Source organism: Pituophis catenifer, unplaced genomic scaffold (assembly GCF_029215685.1).
Source record: "Pituophis catenifer annectens isolate HBS135680 unplaced genomic scaffold, rPitCat1.0.hap2 SCAF_2, whole genome shotgun sequence".
Taxonomy (NCBI): Eukaryota; Metazoa; Chordata; class Lepidosauria; order Squamata; family Colubridae; genus Pituophis; species Pituophis catenifer.
The window spans coordinates 271,879,587-271,894,764 of NW_027256882.1; positions in this window are offsets into that span (position 1 = coordinate 271,879,587).

Sequence of the window (15,178 nt, forward strand, 5' to 3'; positions counted from 1 at the left end):
TGCAAGGAGTATAAATCCTTCCATTCCACACCATCCAGTCAGAGCTGAAGAAGCTTCTTGGATGAGAAGTGAAACATCTTCAAAGAAAAACCAGAAAGTCCAATTGCATCTTGAAAAAAAAAAGCACCTTTGACTAAGAATCTCCATAGACATTTACTCTGAAAGTGGCAGTCTTTTTTTAGGTCACTGATAATCTAAAATAGTGAACATACAGTTTAGGAAGGCAGGTGCATGTCACATTTCTAGTCCTTTGGCTGAGGCCAGGCAGGACAATATACATTAAAGTACTACTTTGTCAAGCTGATGTAGAGGTGACAGCTGCCTGTCCTGTATGGATAAGTTTAGAGCAGATTCTGTCCCTGCTTCAAGAAATGGGAATGGCAGTTTTATTTTGGAGAAAGTTGCTACCTGCAATGAAATGGCCCTTTCCCTATTATCATTTACCATACCAGTACAATCTGTGCTTTTTCACTTGGCCTTTGGAAGAGAGAAGTAACTTCACACATGACTGGCAGCAATATTAAAGATCCCTTGATTATTTACCAGCATTATGTTGGTTGTGTTTTAATGTTGATTTAAAACGCCATTGAAACACTTTAGATATTTAAATATAAATACCAGAATTATACTAAACCAATTTCTGTCCACTTAGGAATTCACTGAAACATACAATTTGACTAAGAGTGCCTGAAATTTTACCTCAGCTTATAACTCATCACCTAGTGACTGAAATTATGAAAGCTCCCCTTGCGGTCATATGACTGCATTTTCAACACTCGGCAATTGCCCCACATTGATAGCCATTTGCAATGTCTTGTAGTCATGTGACCATGATTTATGACATTTTTTGCCAGAAACTGGCAATCTCCCATAAAACCCAGCCCATAGCAATCAAAGGTTTCACTTTACAACCATTGCATCAACTTAATGCCACCGCAAAAAAAAAAAAAAAAGGATCATAAAATCAGGTTGGTTACTTATGACCCACTTTACAATCATCACAGCTTATAGTTGTAATTGCCAGGCTCAATTACAGTCATAAGTCAAGGACTACGTGTATTTGCATTTGCACTGTGAAGACAAATGTTAGTGGAAATACTCTGACAAGGTTTGTATATTTGCTTTAATGAAATATTATTGAATAAGTTAGGAGAACCTCATTTATATATCGGTCCATATATCACATTATCCATAGTTTATGATACATAAGGCAAATGTCCAGAGTTTATCCCTTGCACTAAATAAAGCATATGTTCTGCAGTGTGATGATCCAGCAATATTAATTGCTATTAATGCTAATATTGATAGAGCAACATAGACAGACAAACAAATGAACAATCAGGTAAAATATAGGAAAATATGTTCACCTGACTTTATAAGCTACTGTTTAGGGCAAGCAATGTTACTCTAACAAGACAAATAGTCTTTATGTAGCAGCTTCATTTGAATTATATAAAAATAATTCCAGGTGCATATTGGTGAATCACTCTCTGCCTTTTCTTGTAGGACTCTGTTGAGATATGAACCTCTCTACTCCAACATAACAGGGGAAATGTTATTTTCATGAGCTGAATCAGAAAAGCTATGCAGATGGCAGAAAGACAAGTAGGGCTGGGAACCTACTTGATTTCCAGTGACTTTTGACGAACGGGCTGCCAGTTTAAAAATCTGACCTTTCCAGGCAAATTTTTATAGCCTCCAATACATATGCAAAAGGGGTGGGAGTGGGGATTCAAAAGCATCTGTTCAAACACCCATCTACTTCATGATACTGAAAATGGAGCAGAAGCCTGCCATATAATCTACAGTTATCGAAGAGCAGAGAATTAACTGAAAAATAAAATGATTCACTATCAAATGCATTAGTTTGCAGATTTATGGGACCCCAGCAGCAGCATTACCATATGTGGAGTTGTAATTCTGGTGGGTCCCAAAACATGGAGTTTTAAAACCCGCCCCTGACAGGAATTAAGCATTTGTGTTGCAATCTACAAGTTCAAACCAGAAGGGTATATGATACAGATTCAAAGCAGGAAAGCAGTTTTAGATTTAGCACAAACACACATTTTATATTTAAAGGATCCTTCTTGTTTGAGATCCAAAGCAGTGGTGGGTTGTTCCCGGTTCGGACCAGTTCACAAGAACCGGTAGTAAAAGTAGCAGGAGGCTCTGCCCACTGACCCCAACATCATCATAGGTGATCTGCGCATGCAGAAGAGCATATGCACATGTGCAATGCAAACCGATAGTAAAGGTAAGTAGAACCCACCCCTGATCCAAAGGCTACTCACTGGATAAATACTAGGGGCAGCCAACATTTTTATTGCTTGGGGCTACACAATAAAGAAATCTCCCTTTTTATTTTGTTTTCTTTTTCTCCAACAGTTTGGAAAGAAAGGTATTCTGAACTTCAGTAGCATGATCCTATTGTCTTCTGCATCCCTAGCTCACACGTTTTATCTCACAAGTTTTGTTATGGGGGGGGATATGAATTTTTCACTCTAATATACAGCATACACAATTATATGGGCACTGTTTTATCTTAGGGAACATAATATGTCAAATTTCCCATGTTAGGTGTTAGATCAGGCGCAGGAACAGAAGACGTGACCAGCTCGATACATTTAATAACTTTATTAGTTACAAGTAACAAGACAAGACTGCTGGCGCGCTGCCGGAGCTCTCCTTATATCCGCTCCCGGCAGACGCACCGCCCCTTGACAGGGATTCAAATCTCCCGCCCGATTGCTAGCAGCCAATCAGGGCGGATGTCCTTATAAGGACATAACACTCCTCCCCCCTTAGTCCGAACTGTCAATCTCGTCCACAAAAGTCACGTAATCGCGCAGGTACGTAGGACGCCTCGGCACCCTAGCTGACCTGTGCAGTCTCACTCCTTCTCCGTCTCCGGCCTGGATGGACGGGGCTCCTTCGTCTCCTGGTTCCCTCTCCGGAACCGGGCTCGGTTCGGCTGTCGAGTGAGCGGGGTCACCCCCAGCGCCTCCGGCCGGACCGCAGACCTTGGATGGCTGGTTCTGGTGGTCTTCCTCCTGGCCTGTGGATCTATCGCCTCGTCTCGGTTGCTCGGTTCCGACCCGGGAAGAGCGTCTGAGTCTCGGTAAGTCTGTCGCTCGCTCCTCCCTGGTCTCCCGGGCGCTGCGGTTCGGTTGCAGTCCGGCCTGCTGCCGGTTGGGTGGTGGTTCCGCTCGGTGCCCTCGGGTCCGGTCCGCCGGCTGCGGGTGGTGCTGGCTTGCGTTGTGCTGTCCAACCTCGCAGGGGTGGCGCTGGTCCCCTCGGTTGGGCTGGCGTTGGTCTACCCCGTCTGGTTGGTGGTGGTCGACCTGGTCGGGGTGTTGTTGCGGGACTACCTCTGCGGGGCGGCGGAGGTCTCCCCTGCCGGGGTGGTGTAGTCTCCCTGGCCGGGTTGTTGTCGGCTTTCCCTTCCCCCTAGTCCCTGGTCTACCGTTGGGTGGTGCCTGGGGTCATCCGGGTCGGGTTGTTGTTCCCTGGCTGTCTTCTGCGATGGGCGGGGGTCCCTCTCGCCGGGGAGTCGTGTGCCACCCTCGCCCATGGGTGGTGGGTTTCCCTTCTTGGCTGGGTCCCGGTCTACTCGCCTGGAACTGCGGTCTCCCTGGCCGGGCTGGCGTAGGCTGCCGTCACTGGTGGGGTGCGCTGCTCCTCCTCTGGGCAGGTACCGGTCTACTTGCGGGCTGGGTTGGTGGTCCCTGGCCCTGTTGTGCCCGGTGCCCACCTGGCTGGGTTGGTGTTGCCATCCCCCGTGCGGTTGGCCCCGGTCTACCTCGCTGGACTGCCGACGTGACAGTACCTGGTAGTGTGCTGGGCCGACCTCGTCGGGATGGCGTTGCTCTGCCTCGCAGGGGTGTGGTAGGCCTACCTCATCGGGGTGTTGTAGGCCTACCTCGCCGGGGTGTTGTAGGCCTACCTCGTCTGGGTGTGGTAGGTCTACCACGCCGGGGTGTTGGAGGCCTACCTCGTCTGGGTGTTGTAGGCCTCCCTCGTCGGGCTGGTCTTCGTGTGCTCCCCCCCACCTTTTCCGGAGTTGGTCAATGTGACGTCTACAGACCTGTCCATCTTCCAACTCGACGGTGTAGGATTTGGGGCCGGTTGTGCTGGCAATCTTCCCCTTCAGCCACTTAGGAGAGCCGTTGAAATTCAGCGCGAAAACTGAATCTCCCTTGCTGAAGGTGCGAAGTGGGCGGCTGGCGGTTGCGGTCACTTCTGGGCTGTATTGAGGGTGCAGCCGGTCCAAGGGTGACCTCAACCTTCTGCCCATCAGCAGTTCGGCCGGACTCTTGTGGGTGGTGGCATGTGGCGTGATGTGCTGGGTGAGGAGGAAGTTATCGATGCGTTCTTGCCAGTCTCCCGGGCCCATCTTGGTGAGGGCTTCTTTGGTCAGTCTGACCATGCGTTCCACTTGTCCGTTTCCGGCCTGCCTGTAGGGGGAGGATAGGGCGTGGCGGATGCCCAGTCCTGCCAGGAAGGACTCCATGGCCAGGGATGTGAGCTGGGGGCCGTTGTCCGAGACTAGCATGTCCGGAAGTCCATGTGTGGCGAACAGACGGCGCAGGGCTCGGATCGTCGCTTCTGTTGTGGTAGATGCCATGGGTATCACCTCGAGCCACTTGGAGAAGGCATCTACCACGATGAGGAGGTGTCGCCCCTGCATCGGACCCGTGAAGTCGATGTGGATTCTCGACCAGGGGTTGCTGGGGGTCTCCCACTTTGCGACTTCGGATTGCGGCGGCGCTGGGCGAACTTCTTGGCACGGGTCACATCTGGAGACCCATTGTTCAATGTCTCTGTCCATGGAGGGCCACCAGACGTAACTCCGTGCCAGGGCCTTCATGCGGACGATGCCCGGATGCCCTTTGTGCAGAGTCTCTAGCGTCCGCCGTTGCAGAGTGCTTGGGATCAGCACCCTGTCTCCCCATAGCAGACAGCCCTTTATGGTGGACAGCTCCTTCTGTTTCCTGGCGAACGGGCTGAACTTCTCCTCTGGCTTTTCTGATGGCCACCCTCTGAGGATCCAGGACTTCACTTGACGGAGTGTGGGGTCCTTTTGGGTGTGAACGGCCACATCTGCGGATGACACCGGACAGCTGGCGTCGTCATCAATATGGAATAGGTGGAGCGTGGGGGCTGGGTCTTCGACTGGATTTTCCGACGGGCATCTGCTGAGCGCGTCGGCATTTCCTATGGCTGTGCCTGGCTGGTGCATGAGCCGGTAGGAGTAGCCGGCTAGGAAGATGGCCCATCTCGTCATCCGTGGAGACATGAAGGTCGGGGTGGGTTGGTCGCCTGCGAGGAGTCCCAGGAGTGGCTTGTGGTCGGTGACTATGGTGAAGCGTCTTCCGTAGAGGTATTCGTGGAAGCGCTTCACTCCAGCCACGATGGCCAGGGCTTCTTTGTCCAGCTGACTGTAGTTCCGTTCTGCGCCGGACATGGTCTTTGAGAAGTAGGCAATGGGGGCTTCCGTGCCGTTGGGCAGTTCGTGGCTGAGGACTGCCCCCACCCCATATGGCGATGCATCACAGGTCAGCTTGATGGGCAGCGTCTCACTGTATTGAATGAGGACGCTTTTGGACGTCAATAGTCCCTTGATGGCCCGGAACGCTGCTTCCTCTTCCTGGCCCCACTTCCAGGCAGCCGATTTCCCCAGCAGGCGGTGGAGTGGCTCAGCAACTGTGGCTTTCTGTTTTAAGAAAATGGCGTAGAAGTTGAGCAATCCAAGGAAAGCCTGAAGCTCCATTTTGTTTTTTGGGCTTGGAGCATCATGGATTGCTTCCACTTTTGATTTGGTGGGGTGGATGCCTGTGCTATCAATGAGGTAGCCCAGGAACTCGACTTCCTGTACTCCTATGATGCACTTATCACGCCTGACCGTCAAGCCCTTGGCCTTGAACCGCTGCAGGACAAGCCTGAGCCTTTCAAGGAGTTGAGCTCTTGAGTCACCGGAGATGAGCACGTCATCGAAGTAAGGCACCACCCCTGGAACGCCTTGGAGAAGGCGTTCCATCATAGATTGGAAGATGCCGGGGGCAGCGCTGACTCCAAATTGGAGGCGGTTACATTTGAATGCCCCCCTGTGCGTGACAATTGTTTGGGCCTCCGCCGTTTTTTCATCCACTGGCAGTTGCTGGTAAGCCTGGGCCAGGTCCAGTTTCGCGAAAATTGATCCAGATCCCAGGGAATGCAGCAGGTGTTGCACCACTGGGACTGGGTATGCGTTCTGTGCCAACGCCTTGTTGATGGTACAACGGTAGTCGGCGCAGATGCGCACAGACCCATCATGCTTCAGTGGGGTCACAATGGGAGTTTCCCATGAAGCATGATCGATCGGTTCCAAGACGCCCTGGGCGATCAGCTTATCCAGCTGTTCATCTACTTTAGGCCGCAGGGCAAACGGAACTCGGCGGGGCTTAAGCCTAATTGGGGTGATTCCCTTGTCCAGATTAAAGGAAATTGGCCTCCCCACAAATTTCCCCAGCTTACCATCGAAGACTTCCTTGAACTCTTCGATGATGGTGTCGAGTTCGTCCCTGTGGATCTCATGGATACCCTGAATTGAAAGTCCTAGCGGCTTAAACCACTCCATGCCTAACAGGTTCGGTCGGCTGTGCTCCACGATGGTGATGGGCAGCTTTCCGTTGAAGTCGTTGTACTTCACGTGGATGGTGGCTCTGCCCAGGATTTCGACGGGGTTCCCGTTGAAGTCCACAAGCCTCGCCTTCGGGGTTTTCAGCTGGGTCTTTTTGTAAGATGGCTTCAGCTGTTGGAGGTGCTGCCAGTCCATGATGGAGTAGGTGGATCCGGAATCTACCTCCATCTTGCACGGTGACCCCTCTGCCAGCAGCGTCACGTGGAACTTGGTGGTCCCCTCGTCGCTTGTGTGAGCGATGGTGGTCTGGTGCACCGTTTTGTTTCGGGGATATTCCTCCTCCCCGCGCCGGGACTGGTTTGAGGACCGTTTGGATGTCCTCTGGTTGTCTTTGCGATTCTCCCGGAATCGTGGTCTGGTTGGTTCCGGGGCTGGATCTGTGGCTCTGCAGGCCTCGGCGATGTTCCCTCTCTTCAGGCATCGGCGGCAGGTCGCGTCCCTCCATCTGCAGGTTGCCCTGGGGTGGTCGCCTCTGCAGCTGCCGCATCGTTCTCCCCGGTCGCCATGCTGTGGGTTTTCCCGCCTGGGGGGGCGGGAAACCTTGTGAACGGCCCTTTCCTCATCAGACTCGGATTGTGTGGTTGAGTCGTCTGAGGAGGTCAGGCCCGACTTGTGGATCTTGTGGATCCCTCTAGCTTTCACCATCGCGGCGGCTGCCTTCTCGGATGTTTCAGCCGCTGTTGCTTCGTCGAGGACGTCTTTGAGTGGGATCCTCTTCCGGCTGAGGAACTTCTTCTGCAGCCCCACGTCTCGCATTCCAAACACAACGCGGTCTCGGATGGCATTCTCCACGTTGTCGAATTCGCAGTTGGCAGCGATTTGGCGAAGCGCTGCCACGAATTCCTTGATGGATTCACCTTCCCGCTGGTTTCTTTGCTAGAAGGTGAACCTGTTTGCGATGGGGGTGCCTGTAGGTGCGTAGTGCTCCTGTAGGACTTCCTGCAGGTCGTTCCAGGACATCTCCTCAATGTCCCTGGGTGCCACGAGGTCAATCGCCATCTCTAGGACGTCCGCTCCGCAGTGAGCCAGGAAGAGGGCTCTTTTCCGCTCATCGTCGAGGTTCTGGTAGCCATTACCTCGCAGGAACTGCCGGAACCGGACCATGTACGACCTCCACTTCTCTCTGGATGGGTCGAATGGGTTCAGCGCGGTCATTGGGGCTTGCGGAGTTGCCATTCTGAGAGTCACTGTGTGGTAGTGACTTCAGCTCGGTGGGCGATCGTGCCGTGAGTCTTTCTCAGGTTCTCTTCTCTAGTCCTTCGTCGCCAGTGTTAGATCAGGCGCAGGAACAGAAGACGTGACCAGCTCGATACATTTAATAACTTTATTAGTTACAAGTAACAAGACAAGACTGCTGGCGCGCTGCCGGAGCTCTCCTTATATCCGCTCCCGGCAGACGCACCGCCCCTTGACAGGGATTCAAATCTCCCGCCCGATTGCTAGCAGCCAATCAGGGCGGATGTCCTTATAAGGACATAACATTAGGTATAACATTCTACAAGTATTTTATAATGATAAAATTAATGTCTGTATATCTAGGTAATATATGCTATTAATAGTAACATCTAATCAGATATTGGGTGTATTACATAATAGGAGAAAGTTTACAAAATTCTAAATTATTGTAAATAAATGTACAAGAAGATTTGTTATATGTAGTGAATATGTGACCCTTCTTTGATCCCTAAAAGGAGTTGTTTAATTTGGAAAGTTGTGCAAAGAGAAATTACTATACTAAAAAAAAAAGAAGAAAGAAACAGAGAAGGGTGTTCTTTCGATTAATAATAACAAATGTGAGAATAGTGCAAATGATTACTAGCCTGCAAAAAAATAACTCAAGGTCTTTTCTTCAACCAGAACATCCAGAGAGAGTTGTACAGCCCATCTTTAATAATCAATAGCCAAAAGGATTATATGTCTATATGCACATTCAATATGGCTTTGCAGTGGTCTTGCCAACCGACAAGAAGGAAATTGACTTGTTCTGCTGTTCCTGTGTCATTACAAGGAGCTTGGTGCTCTGGAATGGGATGGAAGAGAGTTTTCCATCTTGGAAGTAAGCATAATGCTTGACATTTGCAAGAGGAACTGAATGAGTGTGTAGGTCTGTAGGTATATGTATTAATCTATCCCCAAATCTGGGTGAATCATAGAGTCCTGTCAAAATTTATTAAATATTAGGGCTTTGCAGTACTTTAGATTCAAAATCCAATGGTATTTTAAAGAAAACAGAAGCATAAACATACTGCTGGTCTGCAATGATTTAAAAAAGTTTAGCAGTTCAAAAGTCAGTCAGGTATTCATGAGGAGAAAGGCAGCTGCATTGTGATGAAGCCAATTGCGTAGCCCCATTAAATACATGGGAAATAATATTAACATTTTTTTTTAAATTTCATTTACATTTTCACTTAATCACAGTTAGTGTCAGGTTTCTCTCAGCCTCTATGAACACAAGAAACCTTACGGACAATATTTGAAGGCTGCAGTTCTCTGATAAGTGTGATTATTGAAAGTACTAAGGAAACTATTACAAAGGGTGCCAGCAGCTGCCAAATATGAAATGCAAGCCCTGTTTATAATAGAGGGAGGATTCTATTCTTTTGCTCCTTTCTTGTATAGTACAGTGGTCTGGAGGCTTCATGTTTTTGGGTGGGAATAGTGATAACCATCACTGCCTTGTTATTGCAACAGGTAAAGCAATATATGGTTTGATTTTGACCTTGTCAGAACTACCCCATATATTTAGGATTGAATCCAGCTCCACCCATTATTTTGTTTTGACCCAACCTACCTGCTCTAGTTTGTCTAGTGGTAAAGGCACTAGGTTAGAAAGCAAGCGACCATGAATTCAAATTCTGAATTTGCCAGGAAAGCCATCTGGGTAACTTTCTTTCAGTCTTTCAGTTTTTCAGTTGTGGAAAAACAGGAAGAAGGTATGTTGGAGATGTTAACTGTCTTGACTTACCATATTTTTCAGAGTATAAGATGCACCTACCTTTTTTGGTGAGGAAAAGAAGAAAAAGAAATCTCCATCTGCCTCTGAGCAATTTTGCCTCTTGCAGCAAACAGCCTGCTTTACTTTCATTTTTGTTTTCAGCATAGCTTGATTAGCACAAGGGGAAAAAAATCTGCTCCAGCAATTTACCTCTTTGCAGCAAGCAGCAGAGCCCTGCGCAAAACAGCTGAGAGCAAATCAGCTGAGAGTTGGGAGGCCGATCCAATCAACTTGTGCTAATTAGGCTATGTTGAAGCTGAAAGGAGCTGTTTTTTCTTGCTGTTTGCTTGCAAGGAGGTAACTGCTGCAAGGCAGAAGCCAAAGGGTGGGGGCCAGTGGGTGGGCGGGGCTACATTTGGTGTATAAGACGCGCCTAAATTTTCACCACCTTTTAGGGGGGAAAAGGTGCATCTTATACTCCGAAAAATATGGTATTTGTAAAAATAATAAAGGAGGGCAATAAGTAAATAATGACATGGAAAGGCCACATGAAGCTGTTGATCTCAGACGTAATTCTGTTATTAAAGGAAGCTTACAATAAATGTTGGTATCAAAAATACTCAGAACTTAAATCTGTTCCTGCAACTTGTATGTGAAAAGGGGGAAAGCAAAAAATGGTGGGATGGTGTCTACTAATTTTTCCACCTGTATTTATATCTTTTTTTAAAGACTGGGACACACCTATATCCACATAATTTGGGGTTCCAACACAAGGGTTATGCAAGAATAAATAAAAATGAAGTTCAGATAGCTGTGAGGAAAGGAGCATTATTTATTCCCCAAAGCAAAGAGGTTTGCTCTGGGGGCAGCTGCAGAGAAAATGGGGTACAGAATAGTTGTTTTTGTAGGGGAGCTTATCCTGGGTGTGGAAGTGTGTATGTGCTGATTCTACGGTGACATTTGAAAACTGTGGGTGTATCTATGATGTTTATTCTTATGAACATGTAGTTCCACTGGAAGACTGTTTTAATTAATTCTATTTGTGTTAACAGACCTTCTCCTTTGATATGTGGATTAGGTCTGGGTAACTTATTTGGGGGTTTAGGGAAGTTTGAATAAGAGATTTTCCTGGTTGCATTTTTACTTGATTAACTTAGTTTCAGCTTGACTGCCAATTATCTAATGGAGATGCTGATTCTCAGTCCGCTTTGGATTCTCTTAATATTTAAAGAAAGGTGGAGACAGTATAAGGCATAAAATACATTTTGATATAAAAATTTCCACAAATGCTTAAGATTCTGTCTGAGATCAAATCAAATATATTAAATTTTCTTCAAGCTGAATAATCCATTTTGAACTAGAAAAGTAGCATATGAATACATTATAATTAAACAAGGGGTGATGAACATATACCTACTTTTATACAGATGTGTATAACTGTTTTGACTTGGATAGCATTCCAAAGTTATATGCAGGGATGTGGACACAACTGTTTATTGTTTTAGCTCCATAGGAATGAATAGAATTCAAGGGCTGAAGTCTCACATCTACTTAATAGAAAGCAAATCCTACTGAACTTAATGGGACAGAAATCCAAGCATTTTTCTGTATTTATAAGCTCCTCCCACTTTTCACTTGCAAATAGGTATGTGTGGAATTGTACCATATTTTGCTATGGATACTTTCACTGATCCTCCTGTGGAACTCTGTAGACAAGCAAAATGTTGGTATTGAGAAACAACAGATCTGTGAGGGTTCTTTGTTTTCCAAAGATTGGACGCACCATAGTGTAGCACCGTAGCTGTACACAATGCTTTATTGTGGCACACACCTTTCCCAAATAAAAGGCTGCTCCTCTGGGTAACGTCACCTTTTAGGCTTTGCAAATTGATATATGTAAATGCACCTTTAATACTCAGTCCTTAAATCAAACAAATGTCTCAAAGTCTTTAAAGTAGCCTACAACTGTTGCCTCCCTCCAAAAAAGTTCCTGTGTAGGTGGTGGGGTTGTTCCTTGCCTCATCTTCTAGTTGCTATCAAACTCCAGGCCAAGTTCTAAGTCAAAATCAGGAGAAAATACATCACAATGGGCTGCTTACCTTAATTTGCGGTCCTAGCAATTAGCTGATAGCTCTATTGTTTGCCTGCAAGTTATACATTTCCAGATATCACTTCCTCCTCTGCATGTCATCTTCTTATCTCCTTTTTCTACAACAGGGTATGGGGAAACCTGGTCCTTTTATTCTGAGCATCAGAGGTGGGTTTCAGCAGGTTCTGACCAGTTCTGGAGAATCGGTAGCGGAAATTTTGGGCAGTTCGGAGAACCAGTAATAAAAATTCTGACTGGCCCCACTCCCATCTATTCTCTGCCTCCCAAGTCCCAGCTGATTGGGAGGAAATGGGGATTTTGTAGTAATCTTCCCCTGCCACGCCTACCAAGCCACGCTCACCAAGCCATGCCACGCCCACTAAGCCACACCCACAGAATCAGTAGTAAAAATATTTGAAACTCACCACTGCTGAGCATGGCTAGCTCAGGAATTCTGGGAGTTGAAGTCCACAAGTCATAAAAGAGCTAAGCCCTCCCCCCCACCCACTCATGTTCTACACACACACACACTTTTGTAGGCTAAAAGGCTTGGATGGGTGAGTGAAGCTGCCTATGGAATTGGCATCTTCCTAAAGACGTGTGGCTCAATTAACAAGATGCTTGGAACTTGCCAGGATTGTTGGTTTGAGTAAAGTGAGGAGGGGGGGATGAATAATTGAATGAATGAACTTATTCATCCCATCCCCTTTCAGAGTTTACTCTCTCAGGTTTCTTCTCTCCAGTTTCTGTGACTGTGAACCTCTATGGCCGTGTTGGAAAAAATGTCCATCTGGGTTCAGTTCCAAGTGGGAGAAAGACACTGGGAACATGGAGGCTATTTGGAAAGATGGTTTAATGGTGGACAGGACCACGTGGGTTTTTTAGGTCCTGGGCAAGAATGAGCACATGGGGGTGTGTGTGTATGTGTGTGTTTGTGTGTGTGTTTGTGTATGTGTGTGTGTGTGTGTGAGAGAGAGAGAGAGAAAGAGAGAGAGAGAGGGAGAGAGAGATTTATACCTTCTCTTGGGCCCCGCCTTGGAGCTTCCTGCTCCTGTGAAAGAAATGTATTCTGATTGGTTGTCAGGCTCCCATGGGGCCATGAAGGGGTAGCCTTGTAGGTTGTCTTGAGTCCCAGGCTTGGCTGAATCTTGCTTGGTGATGTAATCTTCCCAGGTGTTATGTGGTGAGATGGGAAGAGGGCTAATCCTATTATGTCCTGAGGGTGAAGGTCTTTTGTGTTGTAGATAAGTTGGCCCAGCCTTTTATCTTGTAGATAGGATGGCCCAGTCTTTCTGGGGCTATTAACAAAGGTGGGGGCTGCTTTCCAAGAGCATGGATCTCCTTTTTTCATCCAGGAGGTATAATATTCTGCCTTTTTAATATTTCCTAGAATATTTCATTCTTCTAGGAGAGGGGTGGGTGCTAACTTCCTACAGCTCTTTGAGAGAAAACCTGAGCTGAGCCCATCCATGGGGATGGAAATCTGCCTGTCTGCAGCTGCTTTCCCCAACTGCAGACAGCAATTCCGGGTTCTTTCCCTCACATGGTCAAAGCAATTTGTTTGCAGTGAAGTGACCAGGGAGATTGACTGTCAAAGACACAGAACAGTAGCTGCAAGAAAAGAAGGTCCTGTATAACTAATTTCACCCTGATTGCTATTGACTCCTTTGTTTACAGCATCTACGTGACCTATTAATTGTGGATGCTAGTAAGAACTATGCTTTGTAGTATGGCTTAGTCTCTGGGAAGCTTTCAGTTGATTCTGTTCAGGGTCACTTAAAGAGGGCAGGGCCCAGATGAAAGTGCTGTTTCGTAGATTACTTCTTCCACAGATATGTTCTTGGCTGGTATCTTTAAGGACTGGTGAAAACAAAGCTACCAGTCAGTATTGCTCCAAGCATTTGGAGTAAATTAAAACTCCTATTCAAAACAAAAGATTTTAAAAATACTATCCTCCAGGCACACTGTGTGATATGGACTCGGGAGCCCTGTGAAAAATTTAAATTTGTGTCTTCTCAAGCTAACTGTTCTAGATTGCAAAGCTCTGGGTAGCCAGGAGACTGTAGTAGGATGGAGTCAGTTTTCTCTATCACTTTGCAGTCATCTAGTGGTTTTCCAGATTTTTCAGCCCAGATCTGAGAACCTTGGTGTTTTCAAAATGGAAGACAATTCTTGGATCTGCTGGAGATCCTGAAGATGCTGGTTGAAGATGTTACTTAACTTTAGCAGCTGGAGAATGGGGTTGTGCAGTGAGCCAGAATACACAGTTATAGCTGATTGATGGGACAGTGCTGGCTCCTGCATGAGGCAATCTGCTCTGTGATTGGCTGCTGTGGACGGGGAGTTTCCCTCCCTCCCTTTTTTTCTTCTGTGTGCTCTGTGATTTACCTGGTGATGCTCCTTTTTGCCTTTCTTGTTTGGTGTATATATTGTTGTTGTTGTTAGCTGCGAAGTCATGTCCAACCCATCGCGACCCCATGGACAACATTCCTCCAGGCCTTCCTATCCTCTACCATCCTCTGGAGTCCATTTAAGCTCACACTTGCTGCTTCAGTGACTCCATCCAGCCACCTCATTCTCTGTCGTCCCCTTCTTTTTTAGAATATAATAGAATAGAATTCTTTATTGGCCAAGTGTGATTGGACACACAAGGAATTTGTCTTTGGTGCATATGCTCTCAGTGTACATAAAAAGACATGATACACTCATCAAAAATCACAGGGCACAACACCCAGTGACAGTCATATGGTACAATAAGCAATCAAATCAGGGGTGGGTTTCAAAGTAGCGAATGCTACTCGTTCGCTCATGGGTGCGCTCACACGTGATACTTCTGTGCATGTGCAGAAGCCACCAGGTGAATGGGCGGAGCTTCCTGCCGCCGCTGCTACTGATTTGCCCAATCTGTGGCGAATCGGTAGCAACCCACCACTGAATCAAATCATACTAGGAAACAATCAATATCAATATTGCTGTCAGGCAATGTCGGCTGGCGACCCCCCGGGGAAGAGCCTTCTCTGTGGGGGCACCCGCCCTCTGGAATGAACTGCCCCCAGGGATACGACTAATCCCGGATCTCCGGACCTTCCGCCGGGCCCTGAAGACGTTTTTATTTCAGCAAGCCGGGCTGGGTTAAAAAAAAAATTTTTTTAATTGGTGAATTTTATGGGTAATGGGGTTTTAAATTGGAGAAGCCTAAGATAATTTAATTCTGTTTTAATGTATTTTAATATTTGTATTGTGTGTTTTTAATTTTGGCTGTTCACCGCCCCGAGTCCTTCGGGAGAGGGGGCGGTATAAAAATTTAATAAATAAATAAATAAAAATAAATAAATAAATAAATATAAATCGCAAGGATACAAGCAACAAAGTTACAGTCATGCAGTCACAAGTGGGAGGAGATGGGTGACAGGAACAATGAGAAGACCAGTAGCAATAGTAATGCAGCCTAATGTGAGTAGTTTGACAGTGTTGA